The sequence below is a fragment of the Lissotriton helveticus genome, chromosome 1_1 (genome assembly GCF_964261635.1).
Source record: "Lissotriton helveticus chromosome 1_1, aLisHel1.1, whole genome shotgun sequence".
NCBI lineage: Eukaryota > Metazoa > Chordata > Amphibia > Caudata > Salamandridae > Lissotriton > Lissotriton helveticus.
Window position 1 is genome coordinate 1,287,763,636 of NC_136057.1, and position 18,574 is coordinate 1,287,782,209.

At 43.1% G+C, this 18,574-nt stretch overlaps 1 protein-coding gene across 5 annotated transcripts in view; it reads right to left on the reverse strand.

Moving 5' to 3' along the window:
• Positions 1-18,574, reverse strand: part of IQUB (IQ motif and ubiquitin domain containing) — a 431,014-nt gene that overhangs the window by 310,333 nt on the left and 102,107 nt on the right. The window contains exons 1-2 of one of the 5 annotated variants that reach the window (XM_078680857.1): positions 14,551-14,659; positions 8,873-8,896 (exon numbers count right to left, since the gene is read on the reverse strand). The exons of 2 other annotated variants lie outside the window; for them this stretch is intronic. The gene's annotated coding sequence lies outside the window, so the exon portion shown is untranslated. Of the gene's footprint in view, positions 1-8,872; positions 8,897-13,453; positions 13,475-14,550; positions 14,701-18,574 lie in introns of those variants that run through there. 2 more of the 5 variants (XM_078680849.1, XM_078680875.1) reach the window with 2 other exon arrangements.

An 18,574-nucleotide genomic window follows, 5' to 3' on the forward strand; every position in this document is an offset into this window, starting at 1 on the left:
ATAACGCGGATAAGACTCGAGTGGCATTTTCGGCCATTATTTAGCACGGGGTCCTCTGTTGGAAGGTGCTAGGACCAGCGCCATTGCAGAGGACGGTAAGACGCGATCCGCATCATTTCATCACTCTTGCTTTACTTATACTTTACCTTTTTAAACAAGTCTGAATAAAGAGCTTGTTGCATTCCTCCATTGGACTGGCACCTCCTTTGTGGGCTAACTAGGGGGTGAGAGCTTGGGGTTCATACTGAGTTACCCGATCCCGAGGGACAACCGGATTACAATTGGTGGGCCTTGGTTGGGGTCCCATCCCCTTGGTCCTCTGTACTCTCCTCTCCTACCTTGACCTCTTCTTCCTGGATGGTTGGTTCTGCTATCTCTGCTGAAGCCACATCGGTGTTAAAGTCTTGATGTCTCTCAGGTGGGGTATAATCATCCCTGATATATGGATACACCCGCTCGTGGCTGAGCCTTGTAGTATCTTTTTTGAGCTTGTTGAATTTACTTTTTTTAAGGTGAACTCAAAAATCACTCATGGTCTGGTTCAGCTCTTCGAGTCTCTTTTTCAGAGAGCTAACCGATTGGTAGCTTTTAAGATTAGCTTCAATTGTCTGTATCTCCGTCTTCAGTTCCTGTGAGATCCTAGTAACTATTTTTATTATTAAAATGAGCCAATCATGTGTGCAGTGCTCCAAAATGAGGGACCAGTCCTTCTTGAAGACCTTGTCATGTGTGAAAATGAAGGGCTCATTCCTCACTATTCAGTCATCATTAACCGGTGTAGAGCTGTTTTTATTTGGGTTCTTCTTAGGGTGGTCAGTTCATCCCAGTCTATGCTGTCTGTTTTGGGATCTGTGTAATTTAGGCCCTCAAAAGGGCTGATCATGGCGAGTATCATTTCTACTTCTTCGTTAGAAAACGTGAGGCCTGTGATTTCTGCCATGACAGGAGTGTGTTTGTTCAGCTGACGAGAAAGGGAGTATTTCTTTCACCTTTCTTGGTAGGGAAGAGCTCCCACAGCTGCGAGAGAGCTACAACAAAGATGTCTGCACACTTCCTCGATAAGGGACACACCGTACAAGACTTAAAATGGACTGTATTAGAACAAATCCTATTTGAATCAAACCTCTTTGAAAAAGAGCATCATAGGGTTTTTCACTTGAGAACACATACTAATGGACTGAATGACGAAATTTCATTGAGCCAATTCTCATGAAAAAATAACTAAGAGAAATCATCACATCTAGACCTGATTAGAGAGATCCTGAAGTTTCAAAGATGCACATGGTCTAAATTAACAAAAATGAAAGTGTGCCTAAATTTCATACTAATTAGGCAATCTCTTCAGAAAATAAAATTTCTAGTTATCTTCAAAAGGCGATGGATAAACATGCGATATATGACAGCCCATCGATATGTTTTTCTGACAAGATCTGAACAAATACGCAGTCGAGTATACACCGCTAAGAGCGAAAGAGCGAAGGCCATTTTTACTGAAGTTAGCAGTGAAAGATTTCATGACAGAGGGTGTCACATTAATAAGTCAAAAGAAACAGGGGTCTTTCCATACCAATCATATAAAATAGACATTTTACCTGAAGGTATTTGGCCAGGAGGGTATAGTCTATGACATCCTTACATCATTTTAATCCATACAATCGAACAAACACTCTAAACAACGATTGCTCACTTTCCCAATAAAACCGCTCCCATGATGCATCAAATTTAGCCACTAACGGCGGTCATTTGTAAAAGTTAGCGGCCCAGAAAATCGTTGCACGATGCATCGGGTACGTGCAGCCTGGGCTTTAAAAACAGACCGGCAAGACACTTCCTTTATCCACGGAGCCACGGGCAGGCAGAGAATGCTGAGAGAGGGAGTAGCTTTGATGGTATAAGTGCGGCATAGCCGCATCGCGCTAAACTAAACAAGCAGACGCCTAAAAACCATCTAATGCTTTCCTTAACATTCACCTCAATCTTTAAAAACACTATCTTTTTAATAGAGTGTGACAAGAAGCGTCCCTTCCCTCCAGTACAAAGCTCATGGGGCATCGTAAAATCTCATAAAAGGTACGACCTTCCAACTATGTACTTTTACGAACTTTGCGAGAACAGCTAGCGCTTAACCATGATGGCATTATAGTGTGTGTGCTTTCTGTTACATGTTGTATTGTCTTGTTTGTATATTTTTACTCACGGAGCACAAAGGCACTTTAGAAAGAGTAATGCCAATAGAAAAATATATCACAAAATATATCACGTTTTTTTCCCACCAGTTGGTGATATGGTTTGCATTGTATAACGTGTTGGTAAGTTAACCCATGTTTTTTATGCATTATCATTCCAGATATGAATTAAGCAAGATACTAGGTGGTTACTGAAGCAACATACCTATTGGGTATTGTGTAAACTAATTAAGAAATCACTGTATAGGTATAGAGTGAATACACTTACCTGTTGTAAGGAGTGATTTGAAGGGATCAACTCTATTTTGGTCCTGACGAAAAAGCCATAGGGGCAGGCTTTGAAGCATGTAGACCCGGAGCCTACATATATATTATATTGTGCACCTCCCAACAACCCTTTTTTAACCATATCAGCCACTAGATTCAATAAAGTTTAGGTTCCTAGTGGCCAGGTATTTTTACCATTTCTCTTCACTATTCACTGACCCTTTTCACTCCCACTCTAGTTTTTAGGTCTCGACTATTGTATCCCGCAGGGATAGACAGGCGAGAATTATAGTAAGCACTTGAAAAACTCTACTAAACTTGCGGATCACGCACAGTTCATGTGAGCTATGCGCGTGCACAAACCAGCCACGTCACACCACCATTTGTCTGTGCCTCGCATCAGACTTCAAAAGATCCGCTCCCCCGCCCCCCGCATCAGACTTCAAAGGAATGCGCTCCTGCTCCACTACCCCGCCCCCGCCACAGCAATGCCAAGAGCTTGCTGTTGTTTGTTCACCCCAATGGATCACCATGATTGCTTGTGGCATACAAACTTCTCCCATTATAAGCTCTGTAAGCAATTGTTAGTGTTTCCTTTCCCTTAATCAGCGCAGCGCCTCTTCACGGCAGCCCGCTTCATCTTTCACACCAGACCACTAACATTTTTTATCGTATTTCCTGATTAGTGCCCACATAGGTACATGCGACAATGCGCTAGTCCTTCCATCTTAAACTTGGTTTTCCTTGTATTACAACCGAACTAAACACAGAGACAACAGAGGAATTTCTATTTGCGAGACCTGACTCTGCTCTGATGCTCCATGACGAAGTCCGACCTAAACACACATGCACACTTAGGTTTCTCCAGCACTGAACAGCCAGGTTGGAGAAACCCCCACAGACTCCCTGGCCTGAGCGGAGCGTCTTTTCAGCCCACTCAGGCCAATCCTGAGAGCAGCGCAGGATTGGATGGGAGTCTGTGACGTGGTCCCAGTGTCTGCTGGGACAAGGAAGACAAGAGGGAGCGTGACACAGGAGGCGGCCTGCACCTTAAGGTAAGTTATTTTTTATTATATATATTCAAACACCACCCACCCCCGCGCTACCCCTCCTGCGTTCCCTACACCCGCCTCACCACCCTTTGTTTGTGGCAGCCGCCACTGCAAATATCCAAGTCCATTCAATAAAACGAGGATGAAAGAGCAAGTTACTTACATTCAGTAATGCCTTATCTGGTAGAGACTCTATCTAGCTGTAGATTCCTTACCTTAGAATTATCCCCAGGCGACAGACTGGATCCGGAAATGTTTTCATGAGCAGTACACCTGTGTGCCAGTAGGTAGCGCCAATCCGATCTGCATGATGTTGGCGTTGTCCACACTGAATGGGACGTGCGTGGTGCCTGTATAAGTGCCTCCCAAGCACGCTGATCTGAATTTGTTTTAGCAACTTTCTAACCCAGAAGCGCAGAGCCATGACCACAACCATTAGTGAAAAATACTAGGGCCTTGAAACAGAAGAGCCCTGACCCTAGAAATCCATTTGCAGAGCCGGGAGGATGGGTGGGCTGGTAAGGAATCTGCAGCAAGATAGAGTCTCTACCAGATAAGGCGTTACTGAAGGTAAGTAACTTGTTTATCTGATAGAAATTCCTAGCTGCAGATTCATTACCTTAGAATAGCTACTCAAGCAATACCTCCACAATGTCATACCAAAAAGTCCTGCAGGACCGAACAGGCAAAGTGTCAGTCCTGACGGACCGGATTGTCTAGGCAGTAGTGTTTTGTGAACATGTGCAGCAAAGGCCACGTTGCTGCCTGGCAGATGTCCAGGACCGGAACTCAGCGTATTAGCTCAGTGGCCACAGCCTTGGCTCTGGTGGAATGAGCACACAAACCCTCAGGGGTTGCTTCTTGGCCAATATATAAAAGATTTTAATGCAGAGCACGAGCCCTTCTTTGCTCCGACATACCCCACGAAGAGGTGGTCATCCACCGGAACTCTTTTGTGTGTTCAGGGTAGAATGACAATGCCCTTTTTGAGTCCAGTCAGTGAAGATGCTCCTCTTCCTTAGAGGGATGTGGTGGAGCGTAAAAAATAGGCAGAGTGATGGACTGCCCTACATGAAAGGGATTAACGACTTTCGGTAGTAAGGAAGCTCTAGTTCATAGAACCAGCTTGTCTAGTTAGATGTTCAGGTATGGAGGCTTGGCTAACAAAGCCTAAAGCTCACTGACCCTCTAGGCAGATGTTATTGCCACCAGGAAAACTCTCTTGATGGCAAGGAGACTGAGAGGACAGTTGTGCAAGGGCTCAAAGGGAGAGTACATAAGGAATGTCAGGACGAGATTAAGGACCCACTTAGGCATAATAAAGGGAGAAGGAGCAAACATGTTGCAAACCTTTCAAGAACCTATGTACCATAGTTAATTTGAAGAAGGATTGCTGGTCAGGCAACCGCAGAAAGGCTAAGATAGCAGAAAGATAACCCTTTAAGGCGCACAGAGCAGAGACCTGCAGAGCAACGGAAGAATAAAGAGAAGAGCACGAGAAAGGGGAGCAATCCTATTTTTCTGCGCACCATGCCACAAACTTTCTTAAAGGGAGGCATATGCCATTTGGGTGGAGGGACGACTGGCTGCCAGAATAATATCGCAGACTTCGGGCAGAAGGTGGAGAGCTGTCAACTGTTACCGCTCAATCTCCATGCAAGAAGACAGAGTGTTGACAGCTGGTTAGGAAAAACGGTTATCAACTGAAATGGGCTCAAATAGATAAGCTTAAGCTGGTTCCCGAAAAATAATAACATCTGCCATGACTAGCATGAGCACGTGCCCGCTTTCCAATCACGTGCCATCGTTTCACATAAACGATGACGCAAACCAATGGAAAAGAGGGACGGGGCTCCAAGTACACTTCTGGAATCCTATCGATTACAAAAGGCCCTGGCTTGACGAGAGCCACGCGTACGCGTTGATAACACCAGGCGAGATCTAAAAAGGGATCACTTTCCAGGTGAAAAATACCTTGAATTTAGAATAATACCTACGGTGCTCACCATAAGTAAGAATATAGTCTAAAACAGAATTTCACGTGAAGCTACATGAGTCACTCATTCATTTAAGTTTATTTCGGATATATATAAAATCCATAAAACACATAACATAAATATATACTTATAGATTTTGAAAATATATAGAATGAAAATACAGTGGGCCTTATTCACAAAGTAATACTTACACTTTTAAAGCAAGTTTACAATTTTTTTCCATTCACAAACTACGAGTGTAGTTGTACGTGTACTGTATTTATGACTGCAGAGACTGCCCTATCTTTTTATGTGCAGGGTTCTCTGCAGTCGTAAAGATACTGCACATAAAACTACACTCAGTTTTTGACTAGCAAAAAAATTGTAAACTTACACAAACAGAGTTAAGTTTAACTTTAAGATTAAGGCCCTAAATGAATAGACATCTCATTTAAAACTGATAGAATTCATCAAACCGGCAATAAGGCTTAAAATCAGAGATGATGTGCATTCATAATTCCTGCTACTGCCAGTATATAAAATTGAAACAACATTCCTCCCACGCACTTCCCCTCCAGCACATGCCTATTAGTTGCCTTTAGACAAACTCATTCAATCAAGCAATCAGAATTTTATAGAGCGCACTACTCACCCGTAAGGGTCTCAATGAGCGGGGTGGGTTTGGTTTGAGTAGCTTCGGGGTCATCCGAAGAGCCAGGTCTTGAGGTCTGTTCTGAAGATCTGCAGTGTAGGGCTTCATCTGATGCTGAGGAGGAGTTTGTTCCAGGTCTTGTCCGCAATGTAGGAGAAGGATCTGCCACCCATTCTGGCATTGGAGTCCGGTGTTGTGGAGGGCTTTGTATGTGTGTGTGAACAGCATGCAGCAGTGGCATAGCGTTAATTGAGGGGGCCCTCCTGCAAGGTTCGTGGAGGGGCCCCCTCTGGACTCTTATCAGGAGCTCTCCAGCCGAAGTGCTGTGCTGAGGGGGCCCCCTGGAGCTTGGAGCCCCCCCCGCACTGCGGGGGCCTGTGTTACGCCCCTGACTTGCAGGTAATTATCTTCTTGCCGAGGAGCCAGTTGAGGTCGCAGAAGTGCTGAGTGAAGTGGCTGTGTTGAGGGATGCTGAGGACGAATCTGGCTGCGGCGTTCTGGACGGTCAGGAGTTTGCGAAGGAGTGATTTGTTGATTCTGGTGTAGAGAGCGTTTCCGTAGTCCAGCCTGCTGGTGATGAGTGTGTGGGTGACGGTCTTCCTGGAGTGGGGGGATCCATGTGAAGGCCTTGCGGAGTATGCGGAGGGTGTTGAAGCATGTGGAGGACACTGCGTTTATCTGTCGGTTCATAGTGAGAGAGGAGTCGAGTAAGATGCCGAGTTTGGGGGCGTGGTCCATGGGGATGGGAGGGTTTCCGAGGACGGGAGGCCACCAGGTGTCGTCCCATGCGGCGGGGGTGGATCCGAGGATGAGGACTTCCGTTTTCTCAGACTTGAGCTTCAGGCAGCTGCTGCTCATTCAGGATGCGACGTCCTTCATTCTTTCCTGGAAACTGTGCTTGGTGATGTCGCTTCCTTGGTGAGGGAGAGGATGTAGATGTTCACCTATTTACAGTTTTTCCTTAATACATCTTGGCGGATGACTCCAGCAGAGAAGAGATGTTTACAAGTGACAACATTTAATGCCCATAAAGTGTCTGTCTTGTACAACCCAACCTTCATATTGCTTAGTATCATCTCAGACCCATGTTCTGAAACACTGACAATGAATATTTCTCTTGGTCTTGTTTAATTGTGGACACAAAACAAAGTAAGCCACTGTTTCAACAACGTCAGGACAAAACAAACAACATTCTGGTGGACAAATGATCTGCATAATGTCGGTTGATTAGGAATATCTCCAACAGTCATCCCATTTAGTATCCTAAAATCCCCATACAGTAAGAAATCTAGCAAGCACATTCCATGGGCATCCATTCTCTAATTATAGGGAGGAACACAATTTTGCATAATTACTCGTACATCTCAACTATTATATGTACCTCTCTACTTTAGCATCATTTTCAAATTAAATTCACCTGTTACTACTATGATTGCATATTGGGAGATTCCGCTCTATTTACGATTCAGGCAGCCTTTTATACTTTAAGAAAATAATTCAATGTATATGTCTGATATCACCAAATCCTAAGCTAACTTGAGAGCATGCCCCTCAAAAGTTGATAGGACTTCTCTACAAATACTCATGTATGCAGACAATACTGTTCTATTTGATACCACTAACATGGGTCTGCAACAAACCCACAGAGAGTTAGAAAGCTAATGTACAATTAACCATCTAGTGGTAAATCATGGAACAACGAATGTGCTATTCTTTGGCAGCGTGAAACCAGGGAAAACTAAATAGTGACTACATAATGATCAGATAGCTCTGGCTGATTCATAAATACTTGATGGTGTGGATTCAAAACATGGGGACCTTTTCAAAACAAAAGGACACTCTTAAAGGCACAAATACGCTTAGAGTTTTAAATAGGAGGGGGGTGGGCGCACACTGCCTCACACTCCAGCACTCAGTTTGCCCCGATGCATCATAATAAATAGCACTTTCTTCTGTGTCAGGCTTTAGTTTTTCACCCTTGTTGGTGCAGCCAGTGCTGTGTATCTCTAGACACGTGTTTCAAGATAATTGTCCTTCTTCAGTAGAGAGCAACACTTTTTTGGGGGGAGCTCGAGATGCTGCCCAAAGTCTTCTCAGGTCTTAGTACCACTCACTGGTCGCAGGTGCATCAACCAGAGCTCGTCAGCTCGTTAGCTCAAGGGAGCCTTTTCAAATAGTGCTGTGTATCTCTAGACATGTGTTCCCACCCCCCTCCTATTTGAAAAGGCTCTACTGAAGAAGGACAATTATCCTGAAACACGTGTCTAGAGTTAAACAGCACTGGCTGCACCAACAAGGGTGAAAAACTAAAGCCTGACACCGAAGAAAGTGTTATCATGCACTGCATTTATTATGATGCATCCGGGCAAACTGAGTGCTGGAATGTGAGGCAGTGTGCGCCCACCCCCCTCCACGCTTAGAGTTTTAATTTACCTAAAAATTCTCTCCAGAAATCATCCTGCATTTTAAACTGTTGGCATCGATGGAAGGTTGCGATGCTGGGTACTTCAAAATTGTATTTGTGGGCCGAACTGAGAGATAGCCCAATGAGCAATCAGCGCCATAAAACAGCACTTTACAACACCTTAGAGCTTTTAAAAGTGTATGATAACTGGGACTCTTCTTTAAAGCCATTTTAAAAAAGCAACTTAGCCTAATCAGGACAATAAAATGTGCACTACATTAAAGCTCTATCACACTTCATTGGATATTTACGCTCAAGGCAAATTAAAGCCTTACCTTACTGAAGAAGTTTCATCAAGCCTGTAAAAGAATATCGCTAGATTTAGATTCGGCCTGTTTGATATTGGTGAAATACAACAAGAATGGAAATGCATTCGGGCACGTCATTGCAGGCTCTGCTATTACACAATAGAATCCCTGACACACCTTATATGTTGCTGCAAGAGTGTCATATCCGAGCGAGCCATTTTTCTAATCCCATCGTTCCAATACTTAGGCATTAGGCTTTGTGCCGAGGTGGTTAAAGAATGTTTTAATGCGACAAATATGCAACTAGCAAGAGGCTTTGTTAACTATTAAAACTAAAAGCTGCACTAAAGCTCAAAATGTATAGTGTATAACTATTATCTATAAAACATATATGCATGGCCAGCGCTCTGTAGCATACACATGCAGAAATGCTGATGCAGCTGATGCCTAAAAGCTGTTCTGTAAATTTTTCAGATACATTTTTTCAGATATGAACTCGATTTAACTTATACTGTTTATTATATGTGTCTTATTTTATTATTGCATTTCTTTTCTAATTAAGTATGGCTATAGTGACTTGCACCTGTTTTAATTAACTCTGCAATAAATATATATTTCTTTCTTTTTATATACACGTCTGTACTTCAGTCTGGTCAGAAATATACATTAATGATCAAAAGCACACTAGAATAAACTCCTACATCGATAGCCCGAAGGCACTCAGATAAACATGAGTGTTCCTGTACTTCCAACCCCTGAGACACCATCTAGACAGCCCATCTTAAAAAGTCAAGAGTTACTCAGTTTACAAATGTGGTTCACTTTTATTTTGATGCCCGGGTCTATTTTCTGCCCCAGCCCGAACCTGCTAACCTGCAAGTTATATTCTCTAATCCCAGAGGAAAGCCAATGCATTCACCATCTCTTGCAGCTATGTGTAACCCCTAGGTCAAAATAATAAGAACAGGTTTCATTTTCGATGCGCGTCATTTATACAGCAGTTCGGTTTTAAACTATCGGCCTGTTTTATACCAACACATATTGCTTAATGTTTAAAACTCGACTCGGGTAAACCAGATTTAAATAGTTTAAAAAAAATTGGTTTTAGTCCTTTGAAATGTAGAGGTGGAGGCAGGGTTCCTTGTGTAGTTGTTTATTTAAGATTAAGGCAAAACAGGTGGAGCCAGGAAGCACAGCTGTACAGCAACGAGTCAAGCTACAACTGACTCTTCCAGTAAGAACACACATACATATGAAGTCATAGACGTTCTAACCACGAGCTCGCACTTAACACGAGCCTTAAAGAAAAACACATAATAATAGTACGACATAACACATCCCCCCCCTCACAAAGGAAGCAAAGGAGAAAACATGGGAAAGGAAGGAAGAAGGACCAGGAAAGAAAAAGGAACAAATTAAACCCTAGGAAATCTACCTAACATAATCCTTAAGCCAATTAGGCAAAACTCTTATCCTCTTTGAACCTTCCATGCTAGATGAACAAGGAACGGAAACTGCATCAGGATCCAAGGAAGGAGAATTCTCATTTCCACCCTTGTACCCAATGTCATCCTGACCTGGTGGACACACACCACAACCTGGATCATGCGAAGATCCACCAGCCTGAGAATCAGGAATGCCAACCACAACTTCCCCCTCCCTTAACTGAGGAAGAGAACTCCCAGACGCTAGCTGAGACTGTAACTCACTGCAATCGAAATAGTCTTCAACCCAATCAAAATCACACGATCTCCTCCTCACCGGTGGCTCCTCATCATGATCCTGACAAATATCAAGGGCAACATCTTTAAGGTTCCAAACCTTACCATCGCTTAATCTGACTGAGTTCCTAAGAACATCAACAACCCTTTTAGGCGAATCGAATTTATTCTCACCTTTCAAAACCTTGAAAGGCTTCTTGATCCTTACCCAATCTCCAGCCTTTACAATAACATCTTTTGCACCATGTCGTTTATCAAAGTACTCCTTACTTCTACCATGAACCAACTCTAAATTCTTCCTGACTTCCATAGGAGACCATTCCTGAACGCTATCTTTGAACAGCCAACCTGGGTTAAATTTACACCTGGGTAATCTACCTCTCATCATTACAAAAGGGGATAGTCCAGTACAATTGTTTGAAGTCACCTTATAAGACCAAACAGCTTTCTGTATCTCCAATTTCCAATCTAATCTCTTGTTGTTAGCTGCCTGCAAAATGCCTTTAATAACCCTGTTAAAGCGTTCTACTGTTCCATTACCACTAGGATTGTACAAGGACGTTGTTTTATGTGTGATGCCACACTTCTCAAAATACTCCTTAGCAGCTTGTGAAAGAAACTGTACTCCGTTGTCCGTTAGAATATTCACTGGTAATCCCTCTACCACAAAAATTTTATCCAAGAACTTCAACACAGCTTGAGTGTCTACTCTATCTACAAATTTAACCATTGGCCACTTGGTGAAAAGATCAATAGCAACCAAACCATATTCCTTTGCATCACCAATCGGGCCAAAAATATCCACAGCGATAGTTTCCCAAGGCATACCTGGAATAAGTCCTTCACTCATAGTAGGTCTCAAGGTCCTCAAGGATTTATCTGCAGAATTACAAACAGAACAATCCTTCACAAATGTTTCTATTTCTTTATCAACTTTCGGCCACCAAAATAAACTTTTGACCGACAACTTAGTCCTCACTATACCAAAATGTCCTTCGTGACACATTCGTAAAACTCTTTTCCTTAACCCAACAGGTGGAACAATCCTGTCCCCCCTCATCAAAACATCTTTCTCAAATGATAGCTCAGACCGTACCTCCCAAAATGATTTCAAACTATTTGACAAGAATTTTTCTTTGGGCCAGCCCTGACAAATAAATTTTGAGACTTCCACCAACTCCTTGTCCATGTCATGTTCTTTTAACCAATCTTCCCTGCTGATGGCTGGAACACCAGAATCGTGTACAAACGCCACCCTGAAATTCCCCCATGGGTCATCTACACATTCTTCAAGTGGGGAAGGAAGTCTTGATAAACAATCAGCTACTACATTGTCTTTCCCTGGTACATAAGCGATACTGTAAATGTATTCCTTCATGCGCATGGAAATCCTTGCCAACCTAGCAGAAGCAGTTGCACTACCATCAGTAGATAAGATGTGGACCAGTGGCTTATGATCTGTCCTGATGTTCACCATCTTACCCCACACAAATGCACGAAAGTGTTCTAATGCCCAAGCACAGGCTAAAGCTTCCCTTTCTATAATAGGATATCTGCTCTCTGCTGGTGACAAGGCCCTAGACGCAAACAAAATAATTCTTTCTTTTCCATTCTCTCCCACTTGTGACAATACTGCGCCTAAGCCTTTATCGCTTGCATCAGTTGTCAGAAGACAATCCAAATTGGGATCAAATCTAGATAAAGCGTTAACTTTTTGCAGTTCCCATTTAATTTCATCAAACTCTCTTCCACACTCCTCGGTCCATTCAAACTTAACATTTTTCTTTAATAAAGACTTGATGTTATACACCTTGGAAGCAAAATTCTTAATGAATTTGGCACAGTATTCTGCCATTCCCAAAAAGGATTTGATTTCTTCCTTGGACTCAGGTGCAGGCAAAGCAACAATGCTTTCTATCAGTGACGCTTTTGGCCTGACACCCTCCTCACTAATGATATGGCCAAGGTATGAGACGCTTCTCACACCAAATTTGCACTTGGATAATTCAACAGTCAAACCTGCCGAATTGAGCGTGTCAAATACCTTCCAGAGTTTAGCATCATGATCTTTTTTGTCAGTACCTGCAACTAAAACATCATCCTGGAAAAAACAAATTCCCTTCATATCACCAAACAGCTTATGCATTAAACGCTGAAATACAGCTGCGGCCGATGCAAGGCCAAATGGCATTCGTATAAACTGGAAACAGCCAAACGGCGTAATGAATGCTGTTAGATGTCGTGACTCTGGTTCCAGAACTACCTGGTGGTAGGCAGCGGAAAGGTCTATGGTCGAAAACCAAGTAGCTCCTCTTAAGGAAGAAACCATTTCATTAATTTTAGGTAAAGGAAATCGTTCAATTATAATATTTTTGTTAAGGTGGCGTAAATCAATACATAGCCGAATTTTGTCATTGGATTTCCTTGCTACGACCACTGGACTAATCCACTCAGAAGAATCTACTTCTTCAATGACACCTTTAGCCAAAAGACCTTGAATTTCTTTTTTAACTTCGTCCCTTATTAACAGGGGAATAGGTCTGACCTTGTGAACTTTAGGTTGGGCATCACTCTTGAGCATAATTCTATGCTCAAAACCTTTCAACTCGCCCAACTGTCCACTCACAACACTGGTGAATTTACTTTTTAAGGCGTCTTCTAATCTGCTACACTCATCTAGGACAAGCACCTTCTCCTTGCTATTTGGATCTAAAGCGTCTGACGCGGTTGTTGGTTCGTGCAGCAGCAGAGCGTGCATAGAACTCAGGAGACGCTTTAAAAAATGCAGGCACGGAAGTCCGTAAGTAACTTCTCCCGACTTGAGGCACAATCTATTGAAATCTTTAAATACGCTGAGATAATGAAGACGATTGTAAACAATAGTTACCAAATCCAAGCGTAGTTTTCTTTTTTTCGTAAGTTACTCATTCCAGACGTGGTTTCCTTGTTTCCCAAGAATGGAAGTAAAAAAATTCCTCACGCAGTAGGAGCGTAAGATCCCATCCTCGTCGCCACTTGAAATGTAGAGGTGGAGGCAGGGTTCCTTGTGTAGTTGTTTATTTAAGATTAAGGCAAAACAGGTGGAGCCAGGAAGCACAGCTGTACAGCAACGAGTCAAGCTACAACTGACTCTTCCAGTAAGAACACACATACATATGAAGTCATAGACGTTCTAACCACGAGCTCGCACTTAACACGAGCCTTAAAGAAAAACACATAATAATAATAGTACGACATAACATCCTTGTACAATTGTTATCATTTAAGTGCTGCACTGTACAGCGCAACAGAGCCCTGATCCAAAATTGAAAACAAATTGAAAGATGTATCTGCCATCACCACCCTTCTACCCCTTCCAATACACACGCATTAGTCCTTGCTGTTGATCTTGTTTATCCTTAAAGCTGAAAATGAGGTTGGAGGAGGCAATGTGTACGGATATGGATGGCGAGGAAAAGGATGGCAGAATATACAGATAAGTAAAGAATGTAAGAAGAGAACGACGGGTGATAATAAAATGAAGGGGGTGTGCGATGAAAGGGATACGCAAGAGCATAATGTGAAGAATAACTATGAGGGAAAGCGCTTAAGAGAGGAAGACAATGAGGAAAACAAGATGTGGAGCAGTACAGGAGAGGGTGGGTAACAGGGCAGGGGAGGATAGGTATTAGGCTGGACAGCATAGTATAGGGGACATGGCAGGACGGAAAAGGGGCAAAAGAGGATGGGAACGTGAGACAGTGAACTCGGTTTGATAAGTAACTGCTGCAGCATGGGAAATGTCCAGAAAATGACGGGTGAAGAAGTAAGTTACTCTGTTCCTAAGGGAATCTAAAAGGCTAGCCCGTCCTTCCTCCAAATCTGGATCAATCAGGATCATCGAAAATCACCACCTCGATTCAGTGCATAAAGTCACCCATTACCCCTCTGCCCCGGGATGCATGCCTCGCTTGGAGTTTTGGGGTGGAGTCTCTAGTAGCTTACCTGGTTCCTTTGGAGGACACAACTTCCTCTCTCCCGCGCGAAGTGGGGCAGAAGCACCCACTCTTTCAGGTAAGCCCGTGCAGGCTCCCAACTCTGTTATCACCGGTGGCATGGCAACCGAAGCCGGAACTATGGCCGCTTGAAACACTAGACCGAGCGTGACGCAAACTCTTCTCTACGTGACGGCCATATTAGAAGGAGGAGGAAAGCGCAGAAGCATTTTAAAAGCTGAAAAGAGGAGGACAGCGCAGAAGCATGCTAGAGTAGCGCGGTCTGACGTTCGCGGTTTGAGCTCGTATCTGCCATCTGCTCCCAAGTCGCTTTACATCTGCACTGCAGCTTCGCTTGCATAGAAACGAAGTTCTTAGACTATTAAATGTCATGGGCTACGTCATAATTGCCAATATTTCTGTGATTCATGTTTCAATGCCTCTAACTAACCCAGTAATGCCATCACTGGAAAATACATCCATGACTTCTGTTTGGATGGTGATTAATGATGATTATATTACATCAGGGGCACAACCAGATCCACAATTGAATTTTGGGGGAGTTTGAGGGGGGGGGGGGGGGGTGTACTGTGGTACTGGCAATTATCCCTCTGTTGTATTTAATAAACGGTTATAAATAATTTAGAAGGCTCTCAAATACTTTATAGGAATCTTCTTCATGTGTTTACTCATACCAATTCAGAGTTAAAGTTCAAAAGGAAAAAAATACCGCATTTGTAGAATTTTTATACTACCAGTGACATAAAAAATACAAGCGCAGTCCTGCCAAGCGTCACGCAACAGGTGTGACACTCACGCATTTCAGTGAGGTGATCCGCATCACCGCACTGAATGCATTTGTCACGCATTTTTGCCACCTGTGCCAGCAGCTCCTGTGCCCAGGCTCTCTCTACTGTTATGAGAGTGCTGCTCTCAGCCCGACTAGTGCCTAAACAGTTAAGACTGCAGCTGAGCTCTCTGAGCTTGTGAGCGGCGCCGCGCTACAAAGTATCTCTCTGCTCTGCCAGTCCGGCGAGTCTGTTGCCCTGGAAACTAGAATGCGAAATGGTGAGTCTGCAGGGGGGCCGGGCCGGGCAGCCTCAGAGCTGTCAATCACACTACTGGTGCACCACAGGGGCAAGGATTAATCCGGATGTGCCGGCCTCGGATTAGGGCCCTCACATCCGGAGGAAGCAGGAAGTGCAGAAGTGGCGGGGGATTAGAGAGCGGCGCACGAGACTCAGACGCAGTCTCGCATCATGGCCTATTTGAAAGCGTCATGCCCCGAGAGCCTGTCACAGCTCTGCTCAAGCTCTGTTTCACTTTCCGGTGCCCCGTATGCTACCACTAACAGTTCGATCCCGGCTGGGACTAGTCCGAGGAAGATGTGTGAAAAATCTTCAATGGAGTCGGGCTCTACAATCAATCATTATTTATCTGATACGTCCACACGGCGTGAGTTAAACCTTACGAGTAGTGCATTGTGTGCTAGCCGCCATAGACAGGATCAGCGTCATTTTAGAAACCACTGGGGTGTTTTTAATTTTCGTACAAACTAAATCATGCAGGCCCGACCCCAGAGAAAATAATTTCTGTCACCCGGGCAAGCCTTCCGGAATGAATCCTTAAGCAAACAGCTGGTGCGCTGGGCTAAATGAAACATGATGTCTAACATCATACTACTGATAGGGACAACAAAGGACATCGGCGAGGCTCTACTTCCACTTGCTGGACTAAAACGCGGGCAAGGTATCAAAGCAGAGACGGAAAGGTGCAGCCACTTACAGACTACAGGAGCACTGCCAGCAGGCACTCATGCTCTAAGTTGACCTTCTCACGTGCTGTTGCTGGACCCTGTCCAGGCAGAGCCTAACTTGTGCCCCGGACTCCCCACTAACAGAATGATTCTCATAGTGGGAGGCGGAGCAGGTGTCACAGGCTGAGGCAGTGCAGCACAGCTTGCTCTGATTGAAGAAGACACACACGCAGGCAATCTCCTGGGTCCCGCAGCAGCACCTCTTGGTGGATCATTCTATAAAGAGATTTAGTAAGTCATATTTTAATATAATGTACTCCTGCCATGGTTTAAAATATTTATTACGAAAATGGGGAGGGGGCTCCAGCACAGCATAGCGCCATGCAAATGGCACACTAAAGTTGTCTGTGTTGTAAATACAGGGCCATCTAAGGTGGGAGTTTTGTCTAATTAAACTAGCAGATGTTTTGATGCATTATTAGTTCAAAGGGTTTAATATCCTTGCTTGACAGTACAAAGCAGCCTGTTTTATTTTCACAACACTAAGAGGCTTGCTAAGTGAAAGTCACAGATAAGTAGGGTTTTTAAAGTTCCTGCTGGATAGAGGTCATACTGTTCTCTACTTGCAGTTTTCACTCACCATAGAGTAGTGCAGAGGGTTAATATGCTTGCTATAAAGAAAGTCTACCATCATAATTTGTAGAACTGTATTGTATGTGGATAGCTCAGTGGGTTGCAGCTTTTGTCACATAGTTCCCTTTGTTACTTGTGGTTCAGCTGTAGCGGAGGTTGGGGTGGAGGGTGCTGATTATTTAGAAATTAAAAAATATCTTAAAAAGCACCTGCTGCAGTGTATGACTTTCATGTTGTACTAATGAGTGTGTTTTCTGATATTTGTCTGTTTCCATGGACTTCATTGCCTGATTTTGGTTGCAAGAAAGTGTCACTTTAAATGTCACATTTAGTCACTGAATGTCTCCCATAAATGCACTGAATCTATGAAAATGTCAAACATAAGCAATCTGAAACATTAACAGCTGTGCTTTAATGTGTGTAATTTCTGATATTTATATGTATCCCTTGTCTTCATTGCTTGATTTGCTTGCGTGAAAGTGTCACTCATATTTGTGGAAATGTCACTCATAATTACACTGAAATTATGAAAATGTCACACATAGCCATCTGAAACCTTGGCAGCTATGCAAGCCAGGCTTGCAAAATACCAACCAGGTGGTAATCTTGACTGTATGTCACAAGAAGTTCCTTTCAATGATAGTGGATTTACCTATCGACAACAGCCTGCAGCTTCCCCCTCAGCCTGGGCACTCGTCACTGACTACGCCACACACGGAGGTTAGTTTTAAACATCTTTATTAATCGCATGTAAACGCGAACCCAACATTCTAAACCGGCATTCATTTCACTACACTCTAACACTAACGTCACAGGTCTACGGAATCCATCTCGAACCAAAAGATTTCCGTCATTTCGAACTCACACAACATTACATTTCCCCCTTTGTTAAATAAAAAAATTATAAAGTTTTACAAATACATGCATAATTAAAAATCTTCAATGAGTCTTCGTGGCACTCTAATCACACATCCTGATTGTGTCTTATTAAAACGAAGATGCAGATAGAGTTATATAAAATACTAGATTTATTTTCAAGATAACAGGTTAAGCACAGCACGTCTCGAAGCAAGAAGGCAAACAGTAAACTGTCTTTCATGGAACCTGGAACCTGGTTTGTAAAATGCAGGCAAGCATCATTACATTCCAGGTTTCAGCAAGCAGTGCACACAATGAACATGGAAAAAGGAATATAAAGAAATAAAGAATGTAACGCATCTTATCCCTAAACAATTTACATACTAATTCCTTAGACAATTGACAAATTAATTCAAATACCTGCAGGGTAGTCTTTTAGGTCTAATGTTACCCTTAACTTTGGAAGCAATAGATAAATAATTTTGCACAATATTTTGAGGACCATACTTCAAATTATGTACCAGATCTCCATGGTTGTTTTCTGCACGAGATACTTGAGAATTATGCAACATGTTGAGATCACAGCACTTAGCAACTCTACGAACATTCCAAACTCTTCCATCTTGGGTGAGAACACTATTCTTAAAAACTTTAACTACATTTAATGGGAGGAAAAAATTTGGAAAAACCTTAGACAAGGAAACCAGGTTTTTTGACCCTCACCCACTCTCCCACCACAAAATCCGGAATTTTGACATTAATTTTAGAATCAAAAAATGTTTTCATT